Source organism: Microcebus murinus, chromosome 15 (genome assembly GCF_040939455.1).
Source record: "Microcebus murinus isolate Inina chromosome 15, M.murinus_Inina_mat1.0, whole genome shotgun sequence".
Lineage (NCBI taxonomy): Eukaryota > Metazoa > Chordata > Mammalia > Primates > Cheirogaleidae > Microcebus > Microcebus murinus.
The window spans coordinates 79,004,931-79,018,025 of NC_134118.1; the positions used below are offsets into that span (position 1 = coordinate 79,004,931).

Here is a 13,095-nt window from a genome sequence, read left to right on the forward strand (position 1 = left end):
CACAGCCAGATCCGCACTGCGCCTTGCCTGCCCATCTGCTGTGGGTCAGTGGACACAGCCAGATCCACACTGCGCCTTGCCTGCCCGTCTCCCGTTGGTGAGTGGACACAGCCTGATCCCCAAGTGGACACATCCAGATCCGCAATGCGCCCTGCCTGCCCGTCTGCCGTGGGTGAGTGCACACAGCCAGATCCGCACTGCGCCCAGACTGCCCGTCTGCCGTGGGTGAGTGGACATAGCCAGATCCACACAGCACCCTATCTGCCCGTCTCCCGTGGGTGAGTGGACACAGCCAGATCCACACTGCGCCTTGCCTGCCCCTCTCCCATTGGTGAGTGGACACAGCCAGAACCGCAATGCGCCCTGCCTACCCATCTGCCGTGGGTGAGTGGACACAGCCAGATCCGCACTGCGATCTGCCTGCCCGTCTGCCGTTGGTCTGTGGACATATCCAGATCCACACAGCACCCTCTGTGCCCGTCTCCCGTGTGTGAGTTGACAGAGCCAGATCCGCACTGCGCCCTGCCTTCCCGTCTGCCGTGGCTGAGTGGACACAGCCTGATCCGCACTGCCCCCTGCCTGCCCGTCTCCGATGGGTGAGTGTAGACAGCCAGATCCACACTGCGCCCTGCCTGCCCGTCTCCCGTGGGTGAGTGGACACAGCCAGATCCGCACTGTCCCCTTCCTGCCCGTCTCCCGTGTGTGAGTTGACACAGCCAGATCCGCACTGCGCCCTGTCTGCCCGTCTGCCATGGGTGAGTGGACACAGCCAGATCCGCACTGCGCCTTGCCTGCCCGTCTCCCATTGGTGAGTGGACACAGCCAGATCCACACTGCGCCTTGCCTGCCCGTCTCCCATTGGTGAGTGGACACAGCCAGATCCCCAAGTGGACACATCCAGATCCGCACTGCGCCCAGACTGCCCGTCTGCCGTAGGGAGGGAGTTCCAGAAGAAGGCCAGGATGTCATTTTGAGGGAGTATGTGACCAGAACTCGTCCCGTTGCTTTTGGGGTTCTATGGGCTACACGTAGGAATCTTTGGTGGTGGCACCTGATGTTGGGGGATCCGGAGTCACACCCAGACCTGCTCCACAGGCCTCCTTTTACTTTTCTCTTCGGATTCAATATTCTTAAAAAGTGTCTCTTATGTCTATGATTGCATTTTCTTTTCTCTCTCTTTTCAAGCAGATGATGGGAGTCCAATTATTAAGGTGACATGTGTTGCCTGTGCCCCCCTCCCCCCTGTGTTCTTATTCATTTACCTCTGATGTCGTTCCAGCGTATTGTGGGGGTACCAATGTTAAGGTCGGGTACGTTGCCCTCTCCCAGCCTCCCCCCTCGGGTCAGAGCCTCAAGTGCGCCCATCCCCCAGTCGGTGCGCACCCACCCCATTCCTAATGGAGGTGTATGCCCATCCCCTCCCCCCACCCGCCCGACACCCACCCGATGAAGGTGATTCCTCTGTGTCCACTTAGGTGTCCATCGGTTCGTACCCATTTGCTGGTGAGCGCGAGCACGTGGTGCTCGTGTGTCCATTCTTGGGCTACCTGGCTTACTGGAACGGGTTCCAGCTCTGGCCAGGAGAACCACGAGAGGTGCCCTCTCACCGCTGCTCCTCCTAGCTGAATAGCACTCCGTGGTGTCCACGCGCCACATTTCATTTACGCACTCGTGGGTCGTTGGGCACTCGGGTCGCTTCCAGGTCTTTGCGATTGTGACTTGTGCCCTGACTCTAACCCTAACCCTTACCCAGCCCGTCTCCTCCTCGGCCCCTGCCTGACTGACTCCTTCCCGCCCGGCCTGTCACCTGTCACCGTCCTCTGCCCCTGCCTGACACGCTCCTCCCCACCCGGGCCGTCACCGTCCTCGGCCCCTGCCTGACGGGGCTCCTCCGTCGCCTGGGCCTTCCAAGGGCTTGGTGTGGACGCTGGTTCCAGGACGCCCTCCCAGGAACCCGGTAGCAGGGCGGCCGCAGCGTCTCGCGCCACCCAACCGTCCGCCGGCCGGCGGCCGTCGCTAAGTGGCCTGCGGGGGACGTGCCCCCACTGTGGGGCGGGCGCCCAGCCTGGTGTCTTCTCTGAGGCCCCGTGGCTGCTTTTCCCCCCCCCCCGCAAGGGGAGAGCCGCGGAGGTGGGGACCGCCTCCTCGTGGGGACGTACACCCAGCTCTCCACGTCGGATTCCGGGGCTCTCTGTCCTGCCAGAAGGCCCAGCTGGCCTGCGGGTCCTTAGAGTGGCAAAAACATCCGAAAACTGAGATTGAGGGTCCGGTGGTTGTCTGCACTTTTGTGCTGGGCACCCCAGGGAGGCCCGGGGGCTGGCTGGACAACGCGGTCTGCTGGGCGGGGGGGGGGTTTGGAGGAGCAACTGATGCCCTTTGCACTTTGGGTAGCAAGTGTCTGAGGTGTCTCTGAGCCCTGCGCCATGTCGGGGGTGGGGGGTGGGAGGTCGGGGGGGTGGAGGAGCAGGAGGAGGAGGAGGAGGAGGTGGGAAAGGCCGTGGCCTGCAGTCGTCTTCCCGGGGTGGCTTCTTCCACAGGCTGCTTGGCCTGGGCTCCCTGCACCTGGGCCTTTGGAGGACTGGCCCTGTGCTTGCCAACGCTTCCCCTGCAGGGACCCAGAGCTGGGAGGTTGCATCTCTCAGCCCTGGGTCGGGCAGAGCCCCAGCGGGCCATGCCCACAACCTCTCTCAGCACGGGTCCCCCAGAAGGCTCCTTTGGGACCAGGATTCTCTTGCGGGTGACTCTTTAAGGTCTGGCCCCTGGATGGAGGGGCACCAGGAGTAGAGGAGCAGGAAGGGGAAGGGGGTGGCCATGCGAGGGGACACTTTCAGGCCAAGTCCCAGCTTCAGCCTGTTCCTCCTGGGAACCCCGGGGTGTACGTCACACCTCCTGGTTGTCCCGCTCTGAGACAAGGAGCCGGGCTTCGCATTCCCCCAGCAGCCAGTCGTGGGCTGAGGACACCTGGGGCGTTGGGAACTCCCTGGCTTCTCCTTGGCTTAACATCTGGAGCTGCTTGTGAATCGTGCCGCCACACACACCCGAGTGCAGGTGTCTTCTGCACAGACTGCGGGCCTCGCTCTTCTGAATGCCGCTAGCTCGCCACCCACCCACGGGTGAACCTGGTCAGGGTACTTTCTCTCGGGGGCAGACTCTGATCCTGGCGGGCTACCGGTGTTTCTGTTTGCTCGTTTCTTTCTTCCATTTCGGGAAAGGCTTCCTTACTGGGTGTGGAAATCTCCTATGCCTTTCCTCGCCTATTCTGTCAGCTTTAAAATTCTCTTTCAGTTGCCACCCTCACAGATGGATTAGGAAACTCTTTCCGGTGCACTCATTAGTGAAATGACCTCAATGAAGCTGGAATCCAATATCTAATCGCCGATTTTTAGCGAGTCCACACGCCAGGGTGGTCGGGGTCCAATGCAGCCCCGGCCAGGCCCAGGCCCCTTGGACTGGGCCACAGGAGGACGCAGAGGAGGGTCCCGGCCCCCCCCCGGTCGCGTTGCCGGCAGTTCTCCAAGGGCTTGGGCGTTTTCCAGAGGTAGGAGATGGAGGGGACTGATTTCTTCAGCGCCCCACAAACCACGCCACCCCACCCATGGGACACATCCCTAGAGAGAGAGAGAGACGCCCCATACACTCGCTCCCCTCCCCCATGCGCTGTGCCCCAGCCCGGGCCCGGGGGAATAGGCGGCAGCCCACCCACAGGGTGGGGGGCCCAGCTGAAAGGGGTTGTCGGGGAGGGCGGCCCCTGCCTGGGGTCAAAGGGCGGGCGATCCGCGCGTGCGCAATCGGCGGCGGCGGCGGGGGCGGCCACGAGCTGGGGGTGGGGGGCGGGTAGGGGAAGGAGGCCAGGCGAGGAGAGGAAGGGGGCTGGAAGGTCTCCACCTTGGCGAGTCCAGCCGTGGAGGCGCATCTTGTGTGAGTGTGAGTGAGTGAGTGTGAGTGTGTGTGTGTGTGTGTGTTTGTGTGTGTATAGAGAGACAGCCCCCCACCCCGGCCCACCGCTCCCTGCCCGCCCCGCCCCGCCCCGCCTGTCACCCCCGTCCCTCGGAGCCCGCCGGACCCGGCCGGTGAACTCAACAGGCCCGGCCCGGCGCGGGTCAGCGCCGGTGCGGGGCCTGGGGCGGGAGGAGGCGGCGGGGAAGTGCAGAGAGGCTCGGCTTCTTGAGCGGGGCAGGGGCGCCCTCCGCCGTCTAGGGCCACACCACCCTGAACGCGCCCGACCTCGTCTGGTCTGGGAAGCTAAGCAGGGTCGGGCCTGGTTAGTACTTGGATGGGAGACCGCCTGGGAATACCGGGTGCCGTCGGCTTCTTCTTTTTTTTTTTTTTTTTTTTGCCTCCTGTTCTGTCCCCTCTCTGGGAGCGAGGCGGCGGCCCGGGGTGGGGGTCACCCCCACCCTCAGCGCCCGCCGCGGTGCCTGGCGCCCCAGCCCGCACCGTGGGGCCTCCTCTTGTCCCAAGCCGCGACACCGCCGTCACGCGGCAGCATGCGTGGCTTCTGGACTGTCAGGTCTCAGACCAAAGGTCTGCTCTGTGGGAACCGACACGCTGGAGGAAACCTTGAGAGTCTGAGAGGGGAGGGAGTTCCAGAAGAAGGCCAGGATGTCATTTGGAGGGAGTATGTGACCAGAACTCGTCCCGTTGCTTTTGGGGTTCTCTGGGCTACACGTAGGAATCTTTGGTGGTGGCACCTGATGTTGGGGGATCCGGAGTCACACCCAGACCTGCTCCACAGGCCTCCTTTTACTTTTCTCTTCGGATTCATTATTTTTAAAAAGTGTCTCTTATCTCTATGATTGCATTTTCTTTTCTCTCTCTTTTCAAGCAGATGATGGGAGTCCAAGTATTAAGGTGACATGTGTTGCCCGTGCCCCCCTCCCCCCTGTGTTCTTATTCATTTACCTCTGATGTCGTTCCAGCGTATTGTGGGGGTACCAATGTTAGGGTCGGGTACGTTGCCCTCTCCCTGCCTCCCCCCTCGGGTCAGAGCCTCAAGTGCGCCCATCCCCCAGTCGGTGCGCACCCACCCCATTCCTAATGGAGGTGTATGCCCATCCCCTCCCCCCACCCGCCCGACACCCACCCGATGAAGGTGATTCCTCTGTGTCCACTTAGGTGTCCATCGGTTCGTACCCATTTGCTGGTGAGCGCGAGCACGTGGTGCTCGTGTGTCCATTCTTGGGCTACCTGGCTTACTGGAACGGGTTCCAGCTCTGGCCAGGAGAACCACGAGAGGTGCCCTCTCACCGCTGTTCCTCCTAGCTGAATAGCACTCCGTGGTGTCCACGCGCCACATTTCATTTACGCACTCGTGGGTCGATGGGCACTCGGGTCGCTTCCAGGTCTTTGCGATTGTGACTTGTGCCCTGACTCTAACCCTAACCCTTACCCAGCCCGTCTCCTCCTCGGCCCCTGCCTGACTGACTCCTTCCCGCCCGGCCTGTCACCTGTCACCGTCCTCTGCCCCTGCCTGACACGCTCCTCCCCGCCCGGGCCGTCACCGTCCTCGGCCCCTGCCTGACGGGGCTCCTCCGTCGCCTGGGCCTTCCAAGGGCTTGGTGTGGACGCTGGTTCCAGGACGCCCTCCCAGGAACCCGGTAGCAGGGCGGCCGCAGCGTCTCGCGCCACCCAACCGTCCGCCGGCCGGCGGCCGTCGCTAAGTGGCCTGCGGGGGACGTGCCCCCACTGTGGGGCGGGCGCCCAGCCTGGTGTCTTCTCTGAGGCCCCGTGGCTGCTTTTCCCCCCCCCCCGCAAGGGGAGAGCCGCGGAGGTGGGGACCGCCTCCTCGTGGGGACGTACACCCAGCTCTCCACGTCGGATTCCGGGGCTCTCTGTCCTGCCAGAAGGCCCAGCTGGCCTGCGGGTCCTTAGAGTGGCAAAAACATCCGAAAACTGAGATTGAGGGTCCGGTGGTTGTCTGCACTTTTGTGCTGGGCACCCCAGGGAGGCCCGGGGACTGGCTGGACAACGCGGTCTGCTGGGCGGGGGGGGGGTTTGGAGGAGCAACTGATGCCCTTTGCACTTTGGGTAGCAAGTGTCTGAGGTGTCTCTGAGCCCTGCGCCATGTCGGGGGTGGGGGGTGGGAGGTCGGGGGGGTGGAGGAGCAGGAGGAGGAGGAGGAGGAGGAGGTGGGAAGGGCCGTGGCCTGCAGTCGTCTTCCCGGGGTGGCTTCTTCCACAGGCTGCTTGGCCTGGGCTCCCTGCACCTGGGCCTTTGGAGGACTGGCCCTGTGCTTGCCAACGCTTCCCCTGCAGGGACCCAGAGCTGGGAGGTTGCATCTCTCAGCCCTGGGTCGGGCAGAGCCCCAGCGGGCCATGCCCACAACCTCTCTCAGCACGGGTCCCCCAGAAGGCTCCTTTGGGACCAGGATTCTCTTGCGGGTGACTCTTTAAGGTCTGGCCCCTGGATGGAGGGGCACCAGGAGTAGAGGAGCAGGAAGGGGAAGGGGGTGGCCATGCGAGGGGACACTTTCAGGCCAAGTCCCAGCTTCAGCCTGATCCTCCTGGGAACCCCGGGGTGTACGTCACACCTCCTGGTTGTCCCGCTCTGAGACAAGGAGCCGGGCTTCGCATTCCCCCAGCAGCCAGTCGTGGGCTGAGGACACCTGGGGCGTTGGGAACTCCCTGGCTTCTCCTTGGCTTAACATCTGGAGCTGCTTGTGAATCGTGCCGCCACACACACCCGAGTGCAGGTGTCTTCTGCACAGACTGCGGGCCTCGCTCTTCTGAATGCCGCTAGCTCGCCACCCACCCACGGGTGAACCTGGTCAGGGTACTTTCTCTCGGGGGCAGACTCTGATCCTGGCGGGCTACCGGTGTTTCTGTTTGCTCGTTTCTTTCTTCCATTTCGGGAAAGGCTTCCTTACTGGGTGTGGAAATCTCCTATGCCTTTCCTCGCCTATTCTGTCAGCTTTAAAATTCTCTTTCAGTTGCCACCCTCACAGATGGATTAGGAAACTCTTTCCGGTGCACTCATTAGTGAAATGACCTCAATGAAGCTGGAATCCAATATCTAATCGCCGATTTTTAGCGAGTCCACACGCCAGGGTGGTCGGGGTCCAATGCAGCCCCGGCCAGGCCCAGGCCCCTTGGACTGGGCCACAGGAGGACGCAGAGGAGGGTCCCGGCCCCCCCCCGGTCGCGTTGCCGGCAGTTCTCCAAGGGCTTGGGCGTTTTCCAGAGGTAGGAGATGGAGGGGACTGATTTCTTCAGCGCCCCACAAACCACGCCACCCCACCCATGGGACACATCCCTAGAGAGAGAGAGAGACGCCCCATACACTCGCTCCCCTCCCCCATGCGCTGTGCCCCAGCCCGGGCCCGGGGGAATAGGCGGCAGCCCACCCACAGGGTGGGGGGCCCAGCTGAAAGGGGTTGTCGGGGAGGGCGGCCCCTGCCTGGGGTCAAAGGGCGGGCGATCCGCGCGTGCGCAATCGGCGGCGGCGGCGGCGGCGGCGGCGGGGGCGGCCACGAGCTGGGGGTGGGGGGCGGGTAGGGGAAGGAGGCCAGGCGAGGAGAGGAAGGGGGCTGGAAGGTCTCCACCTTGGCGAGTCCAGCCGTGGAGGCGCATCTTGTGTGAGTGTGAGTGAGTGAGTGTGAGTGTGTGTGTGTGTGTGTTTGTGTGTGTATAGAGAGACAGCCCCCCACCCCGGCCCACCGCTCCCTGCCCGCCCCGCCCCGCCCCGCCTGTCACCCCCGTCCCTCGGAGCCCGCCGGACCCGGCCGGTGAACTCAACAGGCCCGGCCCGGCGCGGGTCAGCGCCGGTGCGGGGCCTGGGGCGGGAGGAGGCGGCGGGGAAGCGCAGAGAGGCTCGGCTTCTTGAGCGGGGCAGGGGCGCCCTCCGCCGTCTAGGGCCACACCACCCTGAACGCGCCCGACCTCGTCTGGTCTGGGAAGCTAAGCAGGGTCGGGCCTGGTTAGTACTTGGATGGGAGACCGCCTGGGAATACCGGGTGCCGTCGGCTTCTTCTTTTTTTTTTTTTTGTTTTGCCTCCTGTTCTGTCCCCTGTCTGGGAGCGAGGCGGCGGCCCGGGGTGGGGGTCACCCCCACCCTCAGCGCCCGCCGCGGTGCCTGGCGCCCCAGCCCGCACCGTGGGGCCTCCTCTTGTCCCAAGCCGCGACACCGCCGTCACGCGGCAGCATGCGTGGCTTCTGGACTGTCAGGTCTCAGACCAAAGGTCTGCTCTGTGGGAACCGACACGCTGGAGGAAACCTTGAGAGTCTGAGAGGGGAGGGAGTTCCAGAAGAAGGCCAGGATGTCATTTGGAGGGAGTATGTGACCAGAACTCGTCCCGTTGCTTTTGGGGTTCTCTGGGCTACACGTAGGAATCTTTGGTGGTGGCACCTTATGTTGGGGGATCCGGAGTCACACCCAGACCTGCTCCACAGGCCTCCTTTTACTTTTCTCTTCGGATTCATTATTTTTAAAAAGTGTCTCTTATCTCTATGATTGCATTTTCTTTTCTCTCTCTTTTCAAGCAGATGATGGGAGTCCAAGTATTAAGGTGACATGTGTTGCCCGTGCCCCCCTCCCCCCTGTGTTCTTATTCATTTACCTCTGATGTCGTTCCAGCGTATTGTGGGGGTACCAATGTTAGGGTCGGGTACGTTGCCCTCTCCCTGCCTCCCCCCTCGGGTCAGAGCCTCAAGTGCGCCCATCCCCCAGTCGGTGCGCACCCACCCCATTCCTAATGGAGGTGTATGCCCATCCCCTCCCCCCACCCGCCCGACACCCACCCGATGAAGGTGATTCCTCTGTGTCCACTTAGGTGTCCATCGGTTCGTACCCATTTGCTGGTGAGCGCGAGCACGTGGTGCTCGTGTGTCCATTCTTGGGCTACCTGGCTTACTGGAACGGGTTCCAGCTCTGGCCAGGAGAACCACGAGAGGTGCCCTCTCACCGCTGCTCCTCCTAGCTGAATAGCACTCCGTGGTGTCCACGCGCCACATTTCATTTACGCACTCGTGGGTCGATGGGCACTCGGGTCGCTTCCAGGTCTTTGCGATTGTGACTTGTGCCCTGACTCTAACCCTAACCCTTACCCAGCCCGTCTCCTCCTCGGCCCCTGCCTGACTGACTCCTTCCCGCCCGGCCTGTCACCTGTCACCGTCCTCTGCCCCTGCCTGACACGCTCCTCCCCGCCCGGGCCGTCACCGTCCTCGGCCCCTGCCTGACGGGGCTCCTCCGTCGCCTGGGCCTTCCAAGGGCTTGGTGTGGACGCTGGTTCCAGGACGCCCTCCCAGGAACCCGGTAGCAGGGCGGCCGCAGCGTCTCGCGCCACCCAACCGTCCGCCGGCCGGCGGCCGTCGCTAAGTGGCCTGCGGGGGACGTGCCCCCACTGTGGGGCGGGCGCCCAGCCTGGTGTCTTCTCTGAGGCCCCGTGGCTGCTTTTCCCCCCCCCCCGCAAGGGGAGAGCCGCGGAGGTGGGGACCGCCTCCTCGTGGGGACGTACACCCAGCTCTCCACGTCGGATTCCGGGGCTCTCTGTCCTGCCAGAAGGCCCAGCTGGCCTGCGGGTCCTTAGAGTGGCAAAAACATCCGAAAACTGAGATTGAGGGTCCGGTGGTTGTCTGCACTTTTGTGCTGGGCACCCCAGGGAGGCCCGGGGGCTGGCTGGACAACGCGGTCTGCTGGGCGGGGGGGGGGGTTTGGAGGAGCAACTGATGCCCTTTGCACTTTGGGTAGCAAGTGTCTGAGGTGTCTCTGAGCCCTGCGCCATGTCGGGGGTGGGGGGTGGGAGGTCGGGCGGGGGTGGAGGAGCAGGAGGAGGAGGAGGAGGAGGAGGTGGGAAGGGCCGTGGCCTGCAGTCGTCTTCCCGGGGTGGCTTCTTCCACAGGCTGCTTGGCCTGGGCTCCCTGCACCTGGGCCTTTGGAGGACTGGCCCTGTGCTTGCCAACGCTTCCCCTGCAGGGACCCAGAGCTGGGAGGTTGCATCTCTCAGCCCTGGGTCGGGCAGAGCCCCAGCGGGCCATGCCCACAACCTCTCTCAGCACGGGTCCCCCAGAAGGCTCCTTTGGGACCAGGATTCTCTTGCGGGTGACTCTTTAAGGTCTGGCCCCTGGATGGAGGGGCACCAGGAGTAGAGGAGCAGGAAGGGGAAGGGGGTGGCCATGCGAGGGGACACTTTCAGGCCAAGTCCCAGCTTCAGCCTGATCCTCCTGGGAACCCCTGGGTGTAGGTCACACCTCCTGGTTGTCCCGCTCTGAGACAAGGAGCCGGGCTTCGCATTCCCCCAGCAGCCAGTCGTGGGCTGAGGACACCTGGGGCGTTGGGAACTCCCTGGCTTCTCCTTGGCTTAACATCTGGAGCTGCTTGTGAATCGTGCCGCCACACACACCCGAGTGCAGGTGTCTTCTGCACAGACTGCGGGCCTCGCTCTTCTGAATGCCGCTAGCTCGCCACCCACCCACGGGTGAACCTGGTCAGGGTACTTTCTCTCGGGGGCAGACTCTGATCCTGGCGGGCTACCGGTGTTTCTGTTTGCTCGTTTCTTTCTTCCATTTCGGGAAAGGCTTCCTTACTGGGTGTGGAAATCTCCTATGCCTTTCCTCGCCTATTCTGTCAGCTTTAAAATTCTCTTTCAGTTGCCACCCTCACAGATGGATTAGGAAACTCTTTCCGGTGCACTCATTAGTGAAATGACCTCAATGAAGCTGGAATCCAATATCTAATCGCCGATTTTTAGCGAGTCCACACGCCAGGGTGGTCGGGGTCCAATGCAGCCCCGGCCAGGCCCAGGCCCCTTGGACTGGGCCACAGGAGGACGCAGAGGAGGGTCCCGGCCCCCCCCCGGTCGCGTTGCCGGCAGTTCTCCAAGGGCTTGGGCGTTTTCCAGAGGTAGGAGATGGAGGGGACTGATTTCTTCAGCGCCCCACAAACCACGCCACCCCACCCATGGGACACATCCCTAGAGAGAGAGAGAGACGCCCCATACACTCGCTCCCCTCCCCCATGCGCTGTGCCCCAGCCCGGGCCCGGGGGAATAGGCGGCAGCCCACCCACAGGGTGGGGGGCCCAGCTGAAAGGGGTTGTCGGGGAGGGCGGCCCCTGCCTGGGGTCAAAGGGCGGGCGATCCGCGCGTGCGCAATCGGCGGCGGCGGCGGCGGCGGCGGCGGGGGCGGCCACGAGCTGGGGGTGGGGGGCGGGTAGGGGAAGGAGGCCAGGCGAGGAGAGGAAGGGGGCTGGAAGGTCTCCACCTTGGCGAGTCCAGCCGTGGAGGCGCATCTTGTGTGAGTGTGAGTGAGTGAGTGTGAGTGTGTGTGTGTGTGTGTGTTTGTGTGTGTATAGAGAGACAGCCCCCCACCCCGGCCCACCGCTCCCTGCCCGCCCCGCCCCGCCCCGCCTGTCACCCCCGTCCCTCGGAGCCCGCCGGACCCGGCCGGTGAACTCAACAGGCCCGGCCCGGCGCGGGTCAGCGCCGGTGCGGGGCCTGGGGCGGGAGGAGGCGGCGGGGAAGTGCAGAGAGGCTCGGCTTCTTGAGCGGGGCAGGGGCGCCCTCCGCCGTCTAGGGCCACACCACCCTGAACGCGCCCGACCTCGTCTGGTCTGGGAAGCTAAGCAGGGTCGGGCCTGGTTAGTACTTGGATGGGAGACCGCCTGGGAATACCGGGTGCCGTCGGCTTCTTCTTTTTTTTTTTTTTGTTTTGCCTCCTGTTCTGTCCCCTCTCTGGGAGCGAGGCGGCGGCCCGGGGTGGGGGTCACCCCCACCCTCAGCGCCCGCCGCGGTGCCTGGCGCCCCAGCCCGCACCGTGGGGCCTCCTCTTGTCCCAAGCCGCGACACCGCCGTCACGCGGCAGCATGCGTGGCTTCTGGACTGTCAGGTCTCAGACCAAAGGTCTGCTCTGTGGGAACCGACACGCTGGAGGAAACCTTGAGAGTCTGAGAGGGGAGGGAGTTCCAGAAGAAGGCCAGGATGTCATTTGGAGGGAGTATGTGACCAGAACTCGTCCCGTTGCTTTTGGGGTTCTCTGGGCTACACGTAGGAATCTTTGGTGGTGGCACCTGATGTTGGGGGATCCGGAGTCACACCCAGACCTGCTCCACAGGCCTCCTTTTACTTTTCTCTTCGGATTCATTATTTTTAAAAAGTGTCTCTTATCTCTATGATTGCATTTTCTTTTCTCTCTCTTTTCAAGCAGATGATGGGAGTCCAAGTATTAAGGTGACATGTGTTGCCCGTGCCCCCCTCCCCCCTGTGTTCTTATTCATTTACCTCTGATGTCGTTCCAGCGTATTGTGGGGGTACCAATGTTAGGGTCGGGTACGTTGCCCTCTCCCTGCCTCCCCCCTCGGGTCAGAGCCTCAAGTGCGCCCATCCCCCAGTCGGTGCGCACCCACCCCATTCCTAATGGAGGTGTATGCCCATCCCCTCCCCCCACCCGCCCGACACCCACCCGATGAAGGTGATTCCTCTGTGTCCACTTAGGTGTCCATCGGTTCGTACCCATTTGCTGGTGAGCGCGAGCACGTGGTGCTCGTGTGTCCATTCTTGGGCTACCTGGCTTACTGGAACGGGTTCCAGCTCTGGCCAGGAGAACCACGAGAGGTGCCCTCTCACCGCTGCTCCTCCTAGCTGAATAGCACTCCGTGGTGTCCACGCGCCACATTTCATTTACGCACTCGTGGGTCGATGGGCACTCGGGTCGCTTCCAGGTCTTTGCGATTGTGACTTGTGCCCTGACTCTAACCCTAACCCTTACCCAGCCCGTCTCCTCCTCGGCCCCTGCCTGACTGACTCCTTCCCGCCCGGCCTGTCACCTGTCACCGTCCTCTGCCCCTGCCTGACACGCTCCTCCCCGCCCGGGCCGTCACCGTCCTCGGCCCCTGCCTGACGGGGCTCCTCCGTCGCCTGGGCCTTCCAAGGGCTTGGTGTGGACGCTGGTTCCAGGACGCCCTCCCAGGAACCCGGTAGCAGGGCGGCCGCAGCGTCTCGCGCCACCCAACCGTCCGCCGGCCGGCGGCCGTCGCTAAGTGGCCTGCGGGGGACGTGCCCCCACTGTGGGGCGGGCGCCCAGCCTGGTGTCTTCTCTGAGGCCCCGTGGCTGCTTTTCCCCCCCCCCCGCAAGGGGAGAGCCGCGGAGGTGGGGACCGCCTCCT

The 13,095-nt window shown here is 63.6% G+C and overlaps 3 non-coding genes across 3 annotated transcripts; all 3 read left to right on the forward strand.

The window, feature by feature from the left end:
- Positions 1 to 4,191: 4,191 nt before the first annotated feature.
- Positions 4,192 to 4,310, forward strand: LOC142876619 (5S ribosomal RNA). Its single transcript, XR_012923519.1, has one exon. It is a non-coding gene; the product is annotated as a 5S ribosomal RNA (ribosomal RNA).
- A 3,534-nt stretch (positions 4,311 to 7,844) lies between these two features.
- On the forward strand, positions 7,845 to 7,963 carry LOC142876620 (5S ribosomal RNA). Its single transcript, XR_012923520.1, has one exon. It is a non-coding gene; the product is annotated as a 5S ribosomal RNA (ribosomal RNA).
- A 3,538-nt stretch (positions 7,964 to 11,501) lies between these two features.
- LOC142876621 (5S ribosomal RNA) lies at positions 11,502 to 11,620 on the forward strand. The gene has a single exon (XR_012923521.1). It is a non-coding gene; the product is annotated as a 5S ribosomal RNA (ribosomal RNA).
- The last annotated feature ends 1,475 nt before the right edge of the window (positions 11,621 to 13,095 follow it).